The 20,682-nt window shown below is 53.8% G+C and overlaps 1 long non-coding RNA gene across 1 annotated transcript in view; it reads right to left on the bottom strand.

Moving 5' to 3' along the window:
• Positions 1 to 9,152: 9,152 nt before the first annotated feature.
• LOC115282836 overlaps positions 9,153 to 20,682 on the bottom strand; it is a 12,344-nt gene continuing 814 nt past the window's right edge. The window contains exons 2-8 of the long non-coding RNA XR_003904765.1: positions 19,190 to 19,315; positions 18,331 to 18,376; positions 17,669 to 17,791; positions 16,591 to 17,112; positions 15,505 to 15,582; positions 9,655 to 9,752; positions 9,153 to 9,515 (exon numbers count right to left, since the gene is read on the bottom strand). This is a non-coding gene — a long non-coding RNA (uncharacterized LOC115282836). The remainder of the gene's footprint in view (positions 9,516 to 9,654; positions 9,753 to 15,504; positions 15,583 to 16,590; positions 17,113 to 17,668; positions 17,792 to 18,330; positions 18,377 to 19,189; positions 19,316 to 20,682) is intronic.

The following is a 20,682-nucleotide window of genomic DNA, read 5'->3' on the forward strand; positions in this document are numbered from 1 at the left end:
TTTCCCAGCTGCTGTGGGATGCCGAAGCAGCGCAGTTCAGGCTGGCTGGGTCGGAGAGATCGCGCCCCTCGGCTGGGGCATCTAGCGAGGCTGGGGGCACGGGCTGATGAAAGTGTGAGCACTTCTGCCACGTGGGTGCCCCTGTGCTCCGGACACTCAGTGTCTCCAGACCAATAGATGGAGGACAGACCTAGAATTTGAGAAGCGCACAGAGCTAAGGAGCACACCCGTCCTATGAAGGCACTTCATCATGACTGGCACTTGGTGGTGTCCAGTCTTCTTTGAGGACGTCAGGGTGGTCCCCGGGAGACAGAAGTCTTCAGAGAAGGGCACCAGCATGGTCAGTACTAAGCATCTCCATCGCCCGTTCCTGGACACAGGATAAGCTCCAGGGACGATGTGAGAGGAGTGTGCAAGAGGTGTCAGTGCACAAAACGCAGGCAGAGCTCCAGAGACGCGTGGGGGTGTGTATAGGAGTCCGTGCACGAGGACACAGAATGGGCTCCAGGGACAGGTGTGTGTACTGTGTACAAAGGAGTCAGTGCACCGGGACACAGGATATGCTCCGGGGACAGGTGTGATGGTGTGTACAAGTGGAGTCAGGGCTGAAGGACACAGGATGAGCTCCAGGGACGGTGTGCATGGTGTACACATGGAATCAGTGCACAAGACACAGAATGAGCCCCAGGGAGAGGTGTGGGTGCTGTGTACAAAAGGAGTCAGTGAACCAGGGCAGAGGATGAGCTCCAGAGAAAGATGTGGGTGTGCATAAGTGGAATCCGTGTACAAGGATACAGATAAGACTCAGGGACAGGTGTGGGTGTGTGCAAGAGGAGTCTGTGCACAAGGACACAGAATGTGCTCTAGGGACAGTTTTGGTGGTGTGTAGAAGAGGAGTCAGTGCACAATGACATGGAATGTGCTTCAGAGACAGATGTGGTGGTGTGTACATGAGGAGTCAGTGCACAAGGACACAGACTGTGCTCTAGGGACAGGTTTGGTGGTGTGTAGAAGAGGAGTCAGTGCACAGTGACACGGAATGTGCTTCAGAGACAGATGTGGTGGTGTGTACATGAGGAGTCAGTGCACACGGACACAGGGTGTCTTCCAGGGACAGGAGTGGGTGTGTTGAAGTGGAGTCAGTGCACAAAGACAAAAGATGTGCTCCAAAGACAGGTGTGGGTCGTGTGTACAAGAGGAGTCAGTGCACAAGGACACAGGATGAGCTCCAAGGACAGGTGTGAGTGTGTGCAAGTGGAGTCAGTGCACAAGGACACAGAATGAGTTCCAGGAACAGGTGTGGGTGTGTACAGGAGGAGTCAGTGCCCAAGGACACAGGATGTGCTCCAAGGACAGGTGTGAGTGTGTGCAAGAGGAGTCAGTGCACAGGGACCCAGGATGAGCTCCAGGAACAGGTGTGGGGGTGTACAGGAGGAGTCAGTGCACAACTCCAGGGACAGGTGTGGGTGGGTACAAGAAGAATCCGTGCAAAGGGCACATTATATATACCACCAAGTAAAGCAGAAGTGCGGTGGAACCTTGTTATCAAGGAATATCTGGTTTCCTGAGCTGAAAAACGTGCTCAAAGCTAAAACCCTGTGGAGCTTATGCAGAAAGTCCCAAACGCTCACCACTCTGAGTAAAAGGATGGTGAAAACCTCTTGCAACGAACGTCCAGCTGCACAGAGTTAGAACAGTTTGAAATTCAACGCAGTTCCTAGTGCAGGTTGCCGAACGCTAAGAAACCGCACTTGGAAACCGTCTTTCCAATACCGTATTTTGTCACTAAGCTAGGAGCGTTTCAAACACCAGGACCCGCTTGCTACGGAAGTGTCACGTGCTCCACCGTTTCAAACCGCGTGCGGTGGAGCTTGTGCGAAGCAGTGTCTGGGTTCGCGGCTGATGAGGTGTCAACAAGTCAAGTCCAGCAGGGCCTCCACAGAAAGTGCCATATGCTCAACACTCTGCGATAGAAGAATAGCGAGCCCGTCTTTCCGCCGACCTCTCGATCCACAGACTTAGAACCATGTGCCTTCTATGCAGGTCATGGTGCAGTTTACTGAACTCTACGAAGGAACACTGATGGGAAACCGCCGTGCACCTGACCTTGGTTTTACCGTGTTAGAAGTGGTTGCGATGCCCTGACCCGAATACAAGGCAAGTGCTGTGCACTCCACCTTTTGAAACAAAGGAATGTCTGGCTCCACTAGCTGAAAGAAGTGTTAAAATTAAACCCCCACAAAGCCTAGGCCCACAGGGCCACACACTCCACACTCTGAGATAAAGGAGTAGGGAAGCCATCTTTGACCTGACCTCTTGACTCACAGAGTTAGAACAGTCAGAAATCCTATGCGGTCACACAGGGAACGTGCCTTGACGGAACTCTATGAAACAACACTGTGGGGAGACAATCTTTCAACTATTATCTGGTTTTTACTACGATCGAGTTGTCTGAAAAGCAACGAGGAGCCTACGCAGCAAGAGCCATCTATCCGACTCTGGGAAACACGGAGAGCCCAGGAACCACGGGAACTCTGCAGAAAGTGCCACCGCTCACGCCGCTGCTCCATCTCTGCTGCCCCGTCTGCCCAAGTCAGGGCTTCCGCTCATCTGTGGGAAGGAATGATGGAGGCCTCCTGGGGACAGCGCTTCGGCTGTGTCCCTTCCCCAAAGCCCACGGCCGTTTCTAATTCCCGAGACAGTCGGCTGGCTGAAAGGTTGGGCGACTCGCTCCACTCACAGCACCCCTTCCCGTGTCTGTGAACAACCCGGGCTCCCCGACTATCACTGTGGACCCCTCCTCTCTGTCTTCAAAGGAGTCTCTCCTGCGGTTCCTTCCAAGGGAGTCCCTCCACGGATCATCCTCTGCTCTCAGGCAGAGCGTGTGGTGAACCCTGGTGAGTGCGGCGGGTCTGCAACAGGACCACCCCTTCATTCATTCATTGAGTGTGGGTGTGGGCCTGCTCCAACGGAAGAATCCAGAAAACGGCGCTTCGCTGCTTCAGGCAGGGAAGAAAACACAGCCAGAGCCAGAGAGGGCCGAGTGGCCACTGAGCTGGGCTGGGGTGCCGTGGCATCCTCACCCCCTGCCTCTTACAGGCTCCAGACCGGCTTGGGGGTTCCTGAGGCCTCCCTGGCGTGTGGTCGGGGCCCTGGCTCTGCTGAGTGACGGACCCACTGGGGGCCTCAGTCTCCCCATCAGTGAAATGGAGATAATGCTGGCACCTCCCCCACGGGGCCCTGAGACACTGTGTGTGGAGAGAACGTGTCGGGTAAGGGCCGGCAGCCCCCGTGCTGAGCCAGGCAGCTTTGGCTCCGAGAGCGAAGAAACACTCCCCTCCCTGGAGTCCAGAGCACACACTGCTTGGCTTGTCCCCACCCGGGCAGGGGTCCCCACACTGGCCCCTCACACTTCAGTGCTGGCTGGTGGCAGCCACAGGAGGGACAAACAAGTATAGGACGTGGTCCTCACAGGCCATCTGGTCAACATGACAAAAGAGCCTACGGGGCAGCATGCAAGGACTGTGTCTTCCCCTTTTCTGTGTCTGTCTCAGCCCCAACCAAGTTTTTATGTGGAGTCACTTAATATTACAGATTATTACAAAAGAGGGAGTCAGGTGTAAGTTAGAGGTTTATGTTAGAAAATGGTGCCTTCTTGCTCCAGGACACGTGGCTTGGTGTGCAATACATAGGCTGGATTTCAGTTGATATCCTTGTGCAGTGTGGAACCTGCACAACTGCATGGTAGCCACCAAGTCATACACAGAACACCCACTGACTGACAGAGGTCCTAAGGCCCGTTCCTTGCTCTCTAGAGACATTTAGGTGCAGGAAAGAGGCCCACTGATGTGTCAGTTAACGGTGTAAGGCAGGGTGTGATCAGCGCCGAATGGAAAGGCACAGGCCAAGGTGGTGCTCTCCAGAAAAGGATCCTTGAGGCCATTGTGTTCCTGGCTGGGTAGCCTGGGAAGGGCACGTCAGGTCAGGGGTGTAAAGTGGACAAGGTGGGGTGATCAGAGGCCAGCTAACGGTGGGGCACGAGGGCCAGCCTGAACCCAAACCCACCTTCCAGATGGGGCTGGGCCGAGGGGCCTGCACCCTGAGACCCCCCGCTCCTGGCCCCGACTCCTCCTCCGGCTTCACTGGAAAAGACACTGTGAAGATACTAAGGAATGCAAGCAGGTGATCGGCAGGTTGGCAAGCACCTGCGCTGGAAGGGAAGTCAAGGCGCCCCCTCCCCCAGGGCTGAGGGGCCCTCCGGGAGAGGGAGTGCTGGCTTACCTTTTCTCCTGAGCCTCTCCTGGAGTGCCATCCCTTCCGGCACCCATGATCTGGGCAGCTCTCCAGGGGAAGTTTCCCCCCACTAGCCAAGGTCACTTTCTACTCGGACACAGCCCCACCCCCTTTCCCCCCGCCCACAGGCCCATCGCCGTTGGCTCCTCCCTGGAGACCAGGATCTTCACCCACAAACAGCCGCCGCCTGTCCGGGCCCCCAGGCTCCTCACCTGCCGCACCTGCTCCAGACACCCCACTTCCCCAGGGCACAGCGGTTGGGGAGGCTGTGCTGTGACTGCCCGGTCCAGGCCTGAGGAGGCAAGATTCAACCTGCGGGGCTGGGGTTTTCCCTTCTCACGGGATGCTTTCTGGGTTTGAATCAGTCAGGAAGCTCTCGGTCTCTGCAATAGGCCACCACGTTGTCATCACAGCATCTCACTAAGTGTCGGACTGTCTTTGGTCCCTAAGTACTAAAGAACCCTCCCATTTTACAGATGAAGACACGGAAGCTCAGAAGAAGTAAAGGCCTTGCCTGAGTTACAAGGCGACCAGACCCTCAGCTCCTGGGTACAGGTGCAGCGCGTGCCTACCAACCAGCTTGGTAGGGACAGCAGGTGACACAGAACCTCCAGCCACCGGAGATCTTCGGCTAGCATTGGTGGCGCTGGGCACCGGCCCCGAGGCCTATCCAGAGGGCGGGAAGGCCAAGAAAAAGGCATCTTCATGGTCCTACCTGCCTGCTGGCCCGCTGCCACGTCCTGTGGCCTCTGTCTGTGGGCGCTGACGGCAGGCCGGGCACATCCTCGTCATTGCCCAGGGTCCCAGCTGCGGCCCACTTACTCCTCCTTCCCGGCGGGCTGTGATTCATGACCATGCAGGAAAGAGGGCACAGGGCGCGGAGGCCTGCCTGGTGGGAGACCAGGGGACCAGGCCGGCTCTGAGCTTATCTTCTCTCCTGGTGACAAGTTGGATATGAACAGGGATGGCCTCGGGACCCCGTTAGGAAACAGGAATGGGAATGAGTGGCTATGAGCTTTCATGCCCAAGTGTATATGTGTGTGTGGGTGGCGGGGGGCCACACCACACAGGGTGTTTCAGAAAGACCCTACGGAGAAAGTAACAACTGCAGAAAGACCCAGAGGAAGTGAGGGAGTGAGCTCTGAAGATATCAGGAGGAAGAGCATTCTGGGAAGTGGGAACTGCATGTGCAAAGGCCCTGGGGTAGCAACACAGGTGGTGTGGGGGAGGAACAGCAAGAAGGCCAGAGGAGCTAGAATGGAGTAAGGGGGGGAGATTAGGTGAGAGATAGGGGTGTGGCTGATCACTGAAGGCCTCATGGGACACTGTGACGTCATGAGCGGCCATGAAGCTCCAAGGTCCTTCCACCAAATCCCGAAGTGCATGGTGCAACGTGCAGGCGGACAGGAGGTCCCCCCACTCTCCAGTTTGCTCTGGGCCCCACCGAGTCGGCCTCCGAGGCCACCCTAGGAGTCCAGGCCTCTGCAGCCCCACCAAGTGTCACCTGTCTTGCACAATTTCCAGGAGCCAAATCTGATGGAGTCATCTGTCGCCCCCAGACCCCAGTGCTTGCCTCCAGCTGGTCCTTTGTCGGAGCCAGCGTTCCCAGTGACACAGCAGAATGACCATCTGCTGTCACCGCCCCAGAGAGACCCTCCCCCGCCTCCCAGGACATGGAAAACACTTCTTGTTGTTGTTGTCGTTAATTTCCAAGGCAGGAATGAAACATCCCCTCTGGCTGATCACACCAACTCGCCTGACTTTAAACTTCCCAAGTGACACCGCAACAGAAGTTCAAACAGCCCTGCGTCTTTCATCCTTCGGCGTGCACGGCACACGCACACACGCACGATCCGATCTGAAGCTGTTGGGCACTCGGACTCGCACACACGTAACCCTCAGTGTCCGACGACTTCCAACAGCCCAGGAACTCGTGCTGGTTACTGTGGCTCAGACTCGCCTGCTCTTACCTTATGAGGACAGGAGCTGCCTTCTGGGCCGGGCGCTCCTGCTGTAGACGGGGGTCTCCCGGAGAGGAGCCCACCATGTGGGAGCCCAACTCGCGGGCGGACACCCCAGTAGGCCAAGGCCTCGGCTCCGTGAGCTGGGGGACAGCAGGGACTTTGGGGGAGACGACGTACCAGCTGGGATTGTGGACACAGACCTCTGGCCCCCGCTTTACTTTCCAGACCTCAGTTGTCACACGCTCCCTCAAATAAGTGCTCCCATTTCAAATGAGTCACTTGGCAAAGAGAGGGAGCCTCTATGCCCACATGCATCCTGAACCCCCTGAGCCCTCCCCTGAAAAATAGCAAGTGGCCGTGGCGATCCATGCGGAGAGCCCCGGGGGGCGAGCCCTGTGCCTCCGCCCGCCTCTGCCACCCCGGGGTGTGCTCGCTCCTCCCAGTCCAGCGAGGGGCACATGTGTGCTCGGGGTTGTGGACTCAGCCCCTCGGGACGAGGCGGGGTTCTGGGACTTGTCAGGACACTAGGCTCTTCTGCAGCCACAGCCCAGGGACCCCCCAGATCCTTGGGCTCACCCCAACAGCCCTCAACTTCCCATCCGCTTCTCGCCTGCCAGGGCTGCACCTGGACGCTCTGCTTTCCCGCGTGGCTCCCTGTGACCTTGAGACTAGGGGTCAAAGCCACGCACTCCCAGCTACGGAAGGTTCTCTAGAGCAGGACTGCAGCCTCCACGGTGCGTGGGGCCAAGGGTGGGGGGACAGGGGTCTCATGACCGGCCCGGGACTCTGCATTTCTTACAAGCTCCGGGGAGGCCGGGCGCTGCTGCCGCCCAGGCTCCCTGTGTGGCAAAAGGCTGCCTGAACCCCCTCAATGTGCGGAGTCCGCGAGTCCAGGAAGCGCCTCGTTTCCTTCATTGAGACAATGAGACAAACAGGCCCCGGTGGGCAGCAATAGCCCACAAGTGCCTCTGTGTCCTTCAGGGTGTGACATCAGGGGGCCCATGACGTCACTTGCCACACCTCGTGATGGCATCACTGATCACTTGGCACACATAACATCCGCCTATGTGGATGATTACTTTCTAAAGAAATTTTAATGTTTATTTTTGAGGAGAGGGGAGGGGCAGAGAGAGAGGGAGACAGAATCCGGAGCAGCTCCAGGCTCCGAGCTGTCAGCATAGAGCCGACGCGGGGCTCAAACCCACCAACCGCGAGATGGTGACTTGAGCCGAAGTCGGACTCTGAACTGACTGAGCCCCCGGACGAGCAAGGACCCTGTGGAGAGACGCTCTGCGCTGACATAGAAATCCTGTACCAACCTCCTCCTGCCCATTGGTTTCCGCATCCATCGCCGGATCCCGCCTTAAACTGGACTAAGCCGTCTGCAGACGAGAACTTTCCGTTTGTACCGCTCCCTCTCGGTTCACTGGGTTTTTCATTCACAGTCGGGTCTCTTACTGTAGATCTAATACAAAAAGGAGCCCGGATTCCAGAGAGCCGAAACCTTCGCGATGCCGGGCTGCTGCGTGGGGGCCGGTGTGCGCACACGGCCGGGAGGGACGCCTCTGCCGCTAGGTGGCCCCGTGGGCCGGCCCCCAGCGGGCGTCGGCCGCCTTCCCTTCCTTCTCCCACCATCTCCCCACCGTCCCTCCCGTCTGCGCGACCCGGCACCATCCCAGCGGCGGGCTTGACATCAGTCAGCGCACCCTCTCCTCCCCTTCGCTGGTGGGAACACAACATCTGCAGCGAGTCCCCAAGAATCGTCACCCCGGCCAACCCCTTCGTGGGTGGCCGTGGAAAGGCGGGGCTGCGTGCTGTGAGAGCAGAGCTGGGGGCCGGGCAGGTGGTGCTGCCTGGAGGCGGCGTCTGGGCAGGAGCAGAGGGGAGGGCACGGGGCAGGGTACTAGGCGGCGGCGGTCTGGCCCCGCTCCCGCCCTCCCCTGCCCTCGCCCGCCTTCTCTCCGTCTGATCTCTCACAGCTGCCGCGCCCCAGGCTGTGAGGGTACCTCCGCACTGACCTCCGCGCTCTCGGGCCGCTTGCGCAAGGCCTTCTCCCCCGCTGGGCGCGTGCTGTTGAGACGGAGGAAGGCCGCGGCCAAGGGCAGGCGTGCACCTGCTGAGAGGGGCGTGGAGACGTGCGGTCCCGCCCCCACCCCACCCCTTACCCCCAGCAGGGCAGGGGCGGGCCCCAGGGCGCGGGACGCAGCGTGGAAAGGGGGAGGAACCCTGCAAAAACACGACCTGCATTGAGTCCCGGTCCCACTTTCCCTAGCGGTGTGGCCTCAGGCAAGTGCCTTCACTTCTCTGAGCCTCAGTTTCCCCATCCACTCCCTAGAGGCTGTCGTAGGCTAAACAGCGCTAAAGTGCTGAGGGCCCGGGCACAGGCCCCAGCTGCGCAAACACCTGCGACTGTTTTTGTCACTCCTGCTGTGCTTGCTGTCCCTTCCTTGGGTCCACAGGCCTGATGAGGCTCTGCGGGTGTGTGTGTGGGGGGGGTGCTCTGCAGTTCCCCGAGGAGGGCGTCGCAGGATTCAGCTCGCCAGAGGGCTCGCCGGGGCCCTCAGCCACCCCTCTGCCCAGGTTAGAGCATGTGTTGGGATAAATCAATAAACTAAAAAAAAAATGAGAGAGAGAGAGAGAGAGAGAGAGAGAGAGAGAGAGAGAGAGAGAGACACCCAGTTGGGACTCACAGGAGCCCCCCAGCAGGGTTTACAGATTGTGCTGACTGGACACTTGGTTAGGGACAGCGCCAGGAGGGGGCGCTGGAGGCCTGGGCAGCGAATGAAACTATAAAGATGAATCTCAAGAACATAATATTGAGCAAAAGAAGCACGATACAAAGGATACATACATACATATGATTCCATTTATGTAAGGCTCAAAATGAGGCAAAATGGAACTACACCGTTGAAGGAAGCACCTGTACATTGTAAACCTACAAACGAAGGCAAGAAACGTATACCTCAAAATCCTGGGGGAGTCTTGGTTTGCAAACTGGCCTCGGGCACCCAGAGCAGGAAGAACTGAAGAGAAAGGCAGACCCCCCCCCCCCGATGGGTGGGTGTCAGGGTTATTAAGCAGGGGAAATTACACGTGGCCGAGAGCGAGTGCGTCTCGGCACCTGCCTGCCGGATTCTTACTGGTTCATACAGAGGCTTGAATATTCATTTGTGTATGTTATGTAGACGGTCTCCACAGCCCTCTCAAGCCCATGTCCTTGACTGACCGCGAGCTCAGGAATGGTGGCCAGAGCTTACACTGCAAGGACAGGGGAGGGGTGGGGAACCTCTGATTGCCTGAGTCCAGCTTGCAGGTCAACCAGAGGTCATGTCCTCTCCATGACCTCCTCCAACAGGAACTCAGCTATTTAAACTAGGTAGAGAAATCTAGACATCACCTGGGGGAAGTTCCATAAATTCCAAGGTGCGGTGCCTAAGAACCCCTCAAAAGTTGGCCCTGAAAGTTGTCATTTCTGAAGTGATGTGAAAGGACCGTCTGCGACAAAAAAAAAAATTGCATTTTGGTAATGACATGAGTTGTACTTCTTCAGTAGACCAGTTTCAGCTATGTTTAAATCATTATTATTCTTCACAGCCTGGAATGTTACTGCACAATGAAGAGTATTCTGCAGACTAGAGCCCTCCGTGGCCTTTGGATAAGGGGACCTTGCGACTGTCATCACGCATGCCACGTTCTTGCGGTCCTGTGCTCACTTGAATGTGCAGGTGTTGGTGGCAAAAGAACACAAGAGCTGGTTATGGAGAAAGGGGCCAGGCCTATTCAATCTGAATGTTTTGAGAAAAAGAAAGCAGTCAAGTCCAAGGGCAGACATTGATTGATGCCTGGTATTGTCACGGGGAGTGTGAGGAAGGGCCCCAGAGAGACAGAAACCCTGATGGACGGAGAGGCCTCCTGAGGAGAGTTGTGACCGTCTGCTGTCCACCCTCTGAAATAACCCAAGAAATGTGAGACTAGAGGAAGCCTGCTGGGTGCCCACGGACGTCAGAAACGTGGAGCAGCGTCTGCAATAAACATGCAGAGGAAGCCACACGGAGGAAGGCCACAGGGTGGCCCTGCGGCCAGTCTGCTCGGAAGTACGAGTCTCATGAGAAGAATGTCTGGGAGACCTGGGGTGGCATAAGCCTCTCGGCCTTCACCTCTAGAAACAGAACAGCTAGAAGCCAAACAGGCTGTCAGCAGATGGGGGATGCTAGGGTCCCCTTGAAGATTCTCAAAGTTTAGAAGCACGAGAATCACATGGGCAGCTCTTCCCTGGGGCACCTGGGGGGCTCAGTCAGTTAAGCGTCTGACTTTGGCTCAGGTCATGACCTCACGGTTCATGGGTTTGAGCCCAGTGTGTGGTTCTGTGCTGACAGCTCGGAGCCTGAAGCCTGCTTCGAGTTCTGTGTCTCCTTCTCTCTCTGCCCCTCCCCCTGCTCATGGTCTGTCTCTCTGTCTCTCAAAATAATAAATACACAGGATGAGACCCAGGAACCAGCATTTACCAAGCACGTAAGGAGCACTTTTTCAGCTAGTGCGACAGACCTGTCACCCACAGGGAGACAGTCTCTGTGAAACCCCTGATTTCACCCCACACTAACCCTCATGCCTGATTCAGCACTGCCTCATATCCTCCCCTCCATCACTACACACACACACACACACACACACACACACACACACACACACACACCAGGGTGTCCTCATGGGCACCAGACATGCTCAGTCTCTCCTTCCTGATCTTTCCCCAGCTGCTCTACATTTCCCCTGTCTCTCCCTCATATGCTCCAACTCTGCTGCCCACTCTGCCAATTTTGAGTATTCCTACTTTGCAAATAAAATGTCCCCTGCTACTAGGATCCACCCCTCTGCCTTTCCCCCGGAGCCACGCCGAGAACGGGGCTCACCTCCGATGAGAAACTGGTAGGGAAGGAGCCGGGTGGAACCGTCAGCCAGCTATGCCAAGAAACCCAAAGTCAAGGTGAGTGAGTGCATGGGTGTGAGAAGCCAGTGAGCCACAGGGGAAATGCAGGTCAAACCACAGTGCGGCCCCACTCCATACCTACCAGGAGGACTAGCTTCAAAGCCAGATAAGCACTAGTGGTGACAAAGTGGTGGAGAAATTGGAACCCTCAGACGGTGCTGTTGGTAAGAATGCAGAATGGTAAACTGCTTTGAAAACCAGTCTGGCACTTCCTCAAAAAGCTACGCGTAGAGCTATAATGACCCAGCAATTCCCCCGAGTATGTACCCAAGAGAAAGAAAACACAGATGCACACAAAATCGTGTGCCTGAAGGTTCACAGCAGCATTATTATATTACATTAGCCAAGAGGTGAAAACCCAGGTGCCCATCAACCAATGAATGGATGAGCATGTGGCCTGTCCACACACACTGGATGGAACACCTTGAATCCTATGCAGCCGTACAAAAGAAGGAAGTGGTGACTGATGCCACAACATGGATGAACCTTGAAAGCATGTGAAAGAAGCCAACGACAAAAGGCCTCATATTGTATGATTCCATTTATACGTAATGCCAGGACTAGGCAAATCTATAGAGAAAGAAAGCAGCTTGCGGTGGCCTAGGGCTGGAAGAACTTGGGGAGAAATGGGAAAGGATCCCTAATGGGCACACAGTGTCTTTTTGGAGTGAAGACAGTGTCCTAAAGTGGACTGTGGTGGGGTGCCTGGATGGCTCAGTCGGTTGAGCATCCAACTTTGGCCTAGGTCATGATCTCACAGTTCATGGGTTCAAGCCCTGCATCAGGCTCTGTGCTGGAAGCTCAGAGCCTGGAGCCTGCTTCCGATTCTGTGTCCCTCTCTCTCTCTGCCCTTCCCCTGCTCATGATCTGTCTCTCTCTGTCTCTCTCAAAAATAAATAAATGTTAAAAAAATTTTTAAAGTGGTCTGTGGTGACTGGCTGTACAACTCTGTGACTCTACAAAAGCCATTGGGTTGTGGATTTTAAATAAGTGAACTGTACGGCATATGAATCATAGCTCAATAAAGCTGTGATTTTTTTTTTTAAACATAGAGAAAAAGAGCAAGAAGTCTGCTGGATATTTCAGAGTCTTGGAGCCAAGCAGGCCTCTGGTGAATATCAGCTCCACCACTTCCTGACCATGTGGCTCTGGATAAGTTATTTAATGTCTTAGAGCCTCTGTTTCTTTATCTATAAAATAGGGCCATAAAAACACACTCACATGTATTGTGAGGTTGAATAAGATCATGTGTACAAACTGCTTCGTATGCCGTTGGAACACAGGATAGCGTGCACTCAATAAGTGGAAGCTAATAGTACACTAATAATAGTGATAACTGGTGTGCTTACAAAGCCTCAGAGGCCTTTGCATCCACGTGTGAGTGTCCACATGTCCTCATGCGTATCCTCTCGGTGAGTACACGCCCAGGGCTACCGTGTGTCTGACAATGTTCAAGGCACCAGGGGTACAGCAGTGAGCAGATCAGAAAAACAATCCTGCATGTGTGAAGCTCACACTCCTGTCTGGGGAGAAGTAACACAGACAGACAGACAGAAATGGCAAAAACCAGATCGGGTCAGACAGGCCTCCAGGCCTCCTCCCCAGCAGCTCGCTATTAGCTTGTGATGGTTGGCCTTTAAATGGGGTTTTACTTGAACGTACAACCCTCAAGGCCAACGAATGTCCTCTCCTCCAGAGAGCAAAGCTTCTTCCCACTCTATCCCCACGACACTCCGAGCTCCATCTTGAGGTAAACATGACATCTCTGGCATCAATGTTCTTTCCAGATTTTATCCTTATGACAGGGCTTGAAATAGGCCCTCTTCCCAAGTCACACAAAATGCAATTTCCCATCACTTCCAGTGAAAGCTATGCTTCTGAGCAAATGCAATTCCAAGTAGTCACCCGGATTCATGCTGCTAATAGGGCCTCCTGTCTCTCAGTTTGGATCATTCGAAAACACCTGGATTAAAGCTGGCTCTTCTGGAAATGTCAGGGGCTTTGAGTCAGGAAGTGTGAATTCTCAGCAAGCTTGCCAAGTGTAGGACGCTCCTCTTCATCACAAGTTCACTTTCCTCGGTGACTAAGGCCTGTGTCTTACACAAACGGGTACATTTTTAGCCTGGTGGCTGAGAAGCACCTGCCAGAATTAAATTCCCATTTCCCTTCGCCTTGCAGGTTCACTGTGCCTTGAAGGTAACGTCCAGGTGCCCTCAGTCCCTGAAGGCCCCAGAGACCAGACTGTGCACATCCCGAGCTTGTTCGTTGGTAGAGCTCAGTTAGGAGGACACAGGGGACGCTGCACGGTATCCGCCTGGAGGCATGCTGGGCTGCATCCAGCACTTCTCCGTTTCCGCAAGTCCCAGAAGCCTCCGGTCTTCTCTCCTCGGTCCTGAGCATGCGGCACAGGGATGAGCTGGGATTCTCTCAGGCGGTGCATCTGGCATCGGCTGACAGCACAGACACAATGACAGTCCCCTCTGGGAAGCAGCCCCAGGAGCTGCTGGCTGTGTTTTCTGACAGATGCCAGGGGAGGAGGACGTGAACAGACCAGGTACCCCTGTCCTTTAATAGCCTGACAGCTGTAACAACGGCCACCCGCGTGGCCATGTTGGGACAGGGACAGGAATGATGACAGAGGCTGGGGATGTTTAAATGAGCCCCTCCGTGGGGTGCTGGGGGATGCCTGGAAATATCAGCTGCACTTCCTCCCGTGTCCTTCTTTCTCAGCCTCAACAGCTACCTCCTCCCACGGGGACAGAGCTTAATTCACAGACCATCTAGAAACCTGGAAAACCTATGACAGCTCAGAGCCGGTCTTCCCAGCTCCAAAGGAGAGAGAGTTCCCCGGTGGCAGGAGAGAGAGCCTCTGGGAAGCCGTGCAGGCAGCAAGGGAGGTGGACACGGGGCGGGGCCCTGGAGATGACCTGCTCCTCCACCCCCGCCAGAACCTGCAGGGGACTGAAGAGTATGATAGAGACTGCAGACAGGTGTGGGAGCCCTGGGCAGAGGGGCCCACACTTAGGGGTGCCAGATAAAATGCAATACTTGGGACATATTTATACTTTAAAAAAATCCCACTCATTGTTTACCTGAAATTCAGATTTAACCAGGAGACCGGTATTTTTGCTTACTAAGTCTGGCTCCTCCCCGCCTGGGGGAGAACCTAAAAAGCCCCCTCGCCTTACATAGGGGGCTTGTAAGATGAGGAAGAGCAGGCAGGGAAGGGCTGCAGGGCACAGGGTCAGGGACAGCCTGGGGAACACCGCCGCCCCATGGCCGGTTGCAGAAGGAAAATGTTTGCCTCGCAGCAGAGGGAGGCCAGGAGCCTCTGTAAGCTTCCAGAAGTCAAATGTGGAGGACACAGCGCCACCTGCAGGAAGCATTCTCCTCAGACAGCACAAGTGTGGCCTGGTAGGTCACCCAGACCAGATCTGTCTGTCTCTCTCTGTATGTGTCCCTCTGTGCAAAAATAATAAAAGCTCACACTTACAGAGCACTTGCCGTGTACCAGGAACTTTTCACAGAACTTACGCTCAACACTTTCCAAATGCACTCTACTCTGTCTACTCCTCTGATCTCTGCAACAACCCCACAAGGTACGTAGTTCTCTCTCCATTTTCCCGATGAGGAAACAGAGACAGAGAAGATAGGTGGGCATCCCAGACTCATCTGGCTGGCAAGTGAACACGGAGGTGTGAGGCCGGCTGTTTGGGTCCAGAACCCACACTCTTAACCTCCATGCTCTGCAACCCGTATCACTTGAACTTGGGTATAACAACAAGTTCCGGAAAAAACCAATTAGCAGTGACCTAAACACAAGTCTACAAGTGAACAGGCCAAACTGGTGACAGCTCCACAATGCCTCTCCCAGACTTCCCTCTGTCCTCCCTAGGTGGCTTTCATTTTTCCTTTAATTTGATGTTAATTTTTTTGACAGAGGGAAGAAACAGAGCATGAGCAGGGGAGAGGCTGAGAGAGACAGGGAGACACAGAACCCGAAGCAGGCTCCAGGGTCTGAGCTGTCAGCACAGAGCCTGACACGAGGCCAGAACTCACGAGCTGTGAGACCATGACCTAAGCCAAAGTCGAACCTCAACCAACTGAGCCACCCATGTGCCCCATCTAGGTGGCTTTCAGACTCATGGTCCAAGATGGCTGCTGGAGCCCCAGTCATCACTTCTGTGTTCCAAAGAAGAGGAAGGAGGGGAAAGGGTGAGTTCCCTATCCTCCCAAACTCTCCCAGGAGGTCACACATACTACCTCTTAGTGATGTGGCCTCTTCTTGCTGCAAGAGAGTCTGGGGCACGTTATCTTTTGGTTGGTTGGCACCATGTCCAGCTACAAGTGGGACATAATAAAAGGACAACATGATTATTAAGAAGCAATAGCAGTCTCTGTTACACTGTCTCTGAAATATGAACATCCCCGGAACTATCCATCTCTACTAAATGTCCCTTTGCCCTAACCCCTGCCTTCAGCTCCGCCATGGACGGAGCCAACAAATCAGTGAGTGGCTCCTCAAGGCATCCGTGAAGAGCTCACAAGGCTGGAGGCTGAGGTACAGAAACATTCCCAGGGACTGTCCCCACCCGATGCATGCCCACTTCAAACCGTACACCATTCTGATTCCTATCACTATGAGTTAGTTTTGCATTTTCTAGAACTTCATGTAAACCGGAATCACAGAGCATGAACCTTCTGTGTCTGGACACTTTCACCCAGCCTTGGGTCTGAGACTCGTTCTTGTGGTCCTGCGGTGTGTGTCAGTGCTGTCTGGTGCTCCCTATGTGACATTGCCACCGCTTGCTTATCCATTCCCTCCTTGAGGGACATCTGGTCTGTCTCCAGTTTTTTTTTTTTTTAGTGTTTTATTTATTTTTGATACAGAGAGAGACAGAGCATGAGAGGGAGAGGGGCAGAGAGAGAAGGAGACACAGAACCAGAAGCAGGCTCCAGGCCCAGAGCTAGCTGTCAGCACAGAGCCTGACGCGGGGCTTGAACCCACGAACGTGAGATCTGACCCGAGCCGAAGTCAGAGGCCTAACCAACTGAGCCACCCAGGTGCCCCTGTCTCCAGTTTTGAGACACTACAAATAAATCTCGTGTGAGTATTCTTGCACAAAGCTTTTTGTGGACATCGCTCTTCATTGCTCTTGGTTAAATACCTAGGATTAGGACTACAGGACAGACAGACCTGAGTTATGGGACAGATAGACATTGGCCTTTCTACATAATTGCCAAGCAATTTTTCATAGCATTTTGCACCCCCAGACAATGCACGAATGTCTGGGTCTCCACATGGTGAGTTCCAGGCAGGAGCCCCAGCGGCTGACACACTGTCCTCACCTGGACCTCAAGGGCCGGGCACGAAGATCCCCAGGGGAAGCTCTAGCCCTGGAAGCCCTGCAGGGGCTCTTCTGCGGAGGAGCACAGGGAGGGCAGGGGCTGAGGAGGTCCAGAGCACGGCCACATCCACAGGCCCGGTCACGTGAGGGTGGCGTGGGCGGAGACATTCCTGGGACCCTGGAGATGGCGAGTGCCTCACAGAGGATGCTTGGGGCTGCCTGCCATCCCTCGTGTCCATACTGGCCTGTCAGGAAAGCAGGGATCCGGCAGGATATATGAGGGGCGGGGGGAGGAGACGAGCTTTAAACACTCAGGTGGGCACGAAAGGAGTGATGGTCCCAGGAAAGAGCCAGCAAGGCCTCCCTCACAAACCCCCACACACTCTCTAAGAAGCCAGGATGCTGTGCCTCTTGGAGCACAAGGAATGTGCAGGAGTTGGCAGCTGTTTCTCCCAGATGCAGAAGACTCTGTGGCCTTGTGGAGGAGCCTCCCAATGGGGTCGTAGGTCCACAGCTCAGGAGTCTGGAAAATCAACCAAGGTTTGGGGTGACTGGATCCAGAAACATCTATCTCTCTGTTTGTATTTCTTCTAATTTCACTTTCTCCTCAACACAGTCTCTGTCACAGGCTATGGCTAGGGACAGTGACTTGGGAGTGGTTGGAAATAGTGTGTTAGAGGTGGCACAGCCTGGTAGTTAGGGGAGAGGGGCTCTGAAGCCAGCCCAGCTGGGATCAAATCCCAGCTCTGCCGTGTGACATTGGACACCTACTGAGCCTCTCTGTGCCTGTTTCCTCAGCTAGAAAATGAGGATGATAATAACATGCGCTCCACAGGCTTTTGTGAGGAGGAAATGAGTTGGGTCACGTAAAGATCTTCGAGCAGGCCCGGAACACAATAAGCCCTTAGTAAATTACAATTCTGGAAGACGGGGGCTTTTCTTAAAGCTTGTAGCACAATTAGTTAAGGAAACGGAGGCACAAGTCCAGCCCCTCGCCCAAGGCCTGCAGTGTGTAAGCAGCGGGGCAGTGGTTCTCGTCTTATCTGGGTGGCTCCAAAGCTGGGCTCCGTTCTTTATACCTCTACTCCTTTTATTGACATCTTGTAACCCAGCTGGGCCCTGTGATGTCCTGGGAGCTTTGGAAGTGACTCCACTGCCACCTGGTGGTGATGTGGCCACATGGCCTGTGGCTGGGGCTCCCCCTGAAGACAAGGGCACAGAGAAGAGGACCATATGACCACAGAACACAATGGGTTCCCAAGCCTCTCTGGAAGCTTTGTCCCCAGAGGACTCAGGACTCACGATTAGAATCTCTCCTAGAAAAGGCATCTTGAGATAAATGCTTGCCAATGTTTTTATGTCTGATTAACGCATCAACGTCTTAGGTGTTTACCTGGTCAGCTAGGGCTTACAAAGGAGGCAGAAGGTCCAGGGGAGGACACACACGACTCCCATAAATGTTGATGGGGAAGATGCAATTCAGGAGTCAGGCTTTAAGCATGGCCCTCACCCAAAGAGGTCAGATTTGGGGGGCGGCACTGAAGTCAGCGCTTTTTATAACTCTGTCCCCATCTGGCCTTCTTCTGTTAACTCCCCAAGTTGAGTGGAGGACGATGGGTAACAATTCTTAATGAGGAACACAAAGCCATCTGAGCTCTGGATCCTGTGATGTGTCCAGCCTCCTGTCCCCTGCCCCACTTCACACCCTTGGGCAGTTCCACACTTAGTGGAGAGTTATTACCTGGGGTGCTCCCTGCAAACCCACGTTTAGGAGATGCCCTTCATCCCTGTAGAAGAGAAAAAAATGTCTTTTTATCTAGGTTCTGGGCTGAGGCTCTGTAACAGAAGACAGATTCACAAGAAAAAAAAACGGACTGAAGTTTAACTCATCTATCATGCATGTAACATTTGGAAGCACCTAGAGATGAGTAACTCAAAGGGATGTTTAGGGCTTATGTGCCATCTTAGGCTAAAAGAAAAGGGGTGTGGGGCTCAGGGTGGGCGAGGCAAGTTATGGGAAGGTGATGGAAGGAGGGTAAACAAGGGTTATAGAGTAAGGTTTGTTACACAGATGTAAGTTGTGCCTACTCCACAGATAAGCGTTGTTAAGAGTCCTCCTCTTCCTGGTACAGGAGACAGAGACTTCTCTACACGTGGAAATTTCCTTTTAATAAATGTAAATTCACTTTACCAAAGGAAAAATTGTCCCTTGGTTCTAGAGCTTTTTCCTGCACCTGCGGGGGCTTAATGACCTCAAAATAATCCATATGCTAGGGGCGCATGGGTGGCTCAGTTGATTAAGCTTCAGACTCTTGATTTCAGCTCAGGTCAGGATCTCACCCATGAGATAGTACCCTACGTCAGGCTCTGCGCTAACAGCCCAGAGGCTGCTGGGAATTCTCTCTCTCTCTCTCTGCCCTACCCCCACTCACTCATGCTCTCTCGCGCTCTCTCTCACTTTCAAAACAGACAAACAAACAAACAAATAAAAAGAATTTTCTAAAGAATCCATATGCCTCAGAGGCACACTTTGGGCTGGTATGTTCTGGAATCCTTAACTCCCTAGCACTAGAGCCCAATGCTACATACTCTAGGAGTACCTCCCATACTGCATTCTATGGGGATGACATCCCTGGGTCACAGCTCCACGGATGACAACACGAAGGGCGCCTCTGGTGGCTCGTGCAGCCTGCAGAATGCCTGCCACTGCCATTGCTGTTCCAATTCTGCTTGAAAAGGAGAATATTTGGGTTTAAAATAATGAAGATAAATACCCAGGGCCCTGTGTGTTATCAAAAAGATCCAGATTGGAGGGATTTCTTTAAAGACTGAGATGATTAAATATTAGAGAAAGAGTAGAAGCATAGGATGACAATTGGAAATTTTATTGGAAAAGGGGTCAGATAAATGACACATTAGCTTGAGATGAAAGTGGGCATAGTAGAATATATTCAGATAAAATAAATTCATGCATATTACTATAATAATAGACATGTTCAGTACAGAGAAAGAAAAGGATTGATATGGGGGGACTCAAAGGGGCACATGCACCCCAACGTTTATAGCAGCATTATCAACAACAGCCAAACTATGGAGTCCATGTGTCCATTGACTGATGAATGGGTAAAGAAGATGTGGCCACACACACACATCTCAGAATATAAGTCATAATAGTAATTAAATCTTGTCATTTCCAACAACACAGATGGAGCTAGCAAGTATTATGCTAAGCTAATTATGACAAAGACAAATACCATATGATTTCACTCGTTTGTGGAATTTAAGAAATGAAACAGATACACAGTGAATATGATTTTATTTATTTTTAATTTTTTAATATTTATTTATTTTTGAGAGAAAGACAAAGTGTGAGTGGTTGAGGGGCAGAGAGGGAGAGAGAGAATTTGAAGCACGCTCCATCCAGGCTCTGAGACAGAGGGGGAGAGAGAGAGAGAGAGAGAGAGAGAGAGAGGGAGTGAGAGAGAAGGAGAGAGAGAGAGAGAGGGAGAGAGGGAGGGAGAGAGAGAGTGAGCATTTGAAGCAGGCTCCAGGCTCTGGGCTGTCAGCACAGAGCCCAACAGGGGCTTACAGACCGCGTGATCATGACCTGAGCTGAAGTCGGAGGGACAGTGGGGCTCTGTGTTCTGTGGGGGACAGAATCACCCTGCAGAAAGATCAGGGCCCAGAAGGGCTGCAGTGATGAAGCAGCTCGCAGCACGGGTCAGAGGAGCGAGGCAGAGGAGCCGCGGAGAGTCTGGGGATGCAGGGGACAGAGGGGGACTGAAGGGAACAGGGTGGAACCAGAAGAGGAGCAGGAGCCACAGAGAGCCTGGATATGCAGGGGGACTGAGGCGGACAGGGACCAGCCAGAGGAGCAGGAGTTGCATAGAGTCTGGGGCCACAGCAGGATGGAAGGGGACGGAGGGGAACAGAAGGGGACAGTGTGGGACCAGAGGAGGAGCAGGAGCCACAGAGAGGCTGGTACACAGAGGGATGGTAGGGGTCTGAGTGAGATTGAAGGAAACACAGAGGTTAGGAGGGGGATGGGGAGGAGCAGGAGTTGCAGAGAGTCTGGGGTGGTGGGGGAGGTGGA

Source organism: Suricata suricatta, chromosome 17 (assembly GCF_006229205.1).
Source record: "Suricata suricatta isolate VVHF042 chromosome 17, meerkat_22Aug2017_6uvM2_HiC, whole genome shotgun sequence".
Lineage (NCBI taxonomy): Eukaryota > Metazoa > Chordata > Mammalia > Carnivora > Herpestidae > Suricata > Suricata suricatta.